Genomic DNA, 490 nt, shown 5'->3' with positions numbered 1-490 from the left:
GGGGGGTGGGGTGGGGGTGGTGGGGTCAGTTTTGTTGGTGCTCAAATTTTGTTGTGGAACATTGGCCGATTGGCATGTAACCATCTATTATGTTTCAAAGCGGATGCTTCTTATCACATGGCAATAAAAAGGTTAAAAGGGTTGTGAAGGGTGAACTATTGGCACCTTTGGTTTGTAAGTGAGAGTTCAACAAGCACATTGGTGGATCATGCGATGAAGACAGTCCAAATTTTAGATTATGTTTGGAACACATGAAAAGAAAAAGAAAAGAGAAATTCTTTATTATTTTTGTCTTATTATTATTTTTTCTTCTTATTTATTCACATACTTTGAACACAGCCTTATGTACGATCACTATTGGGGGTGGACTATTCTTCCAAAGCCACAGTAAATATTTAGGGTTGCAAACACTATTAATACTTGCGGGATTTCTACATGCTCATTCATTAGTTCTTGTATTCCAAGGAGATTTAGAAAAAAAAGGGGGGGA

Source organism: Macadamia integrifolia, chromosome 5 (assembly GCF_013358625.1).
Source record: "Macadamia integrifolia cultivar HAES 741 chromosome 5, SCU_Mint_v3, whole genome shotgun sequence".
NCBI lineage: Eukaryota > Viridiplantae > Streptophyta > Magnoliopsida > Proteales > Proteaceae > Macadamia > Macadamia integrifolia.
Note: the sequence above shows the minus strand (reverse complement) of the source record.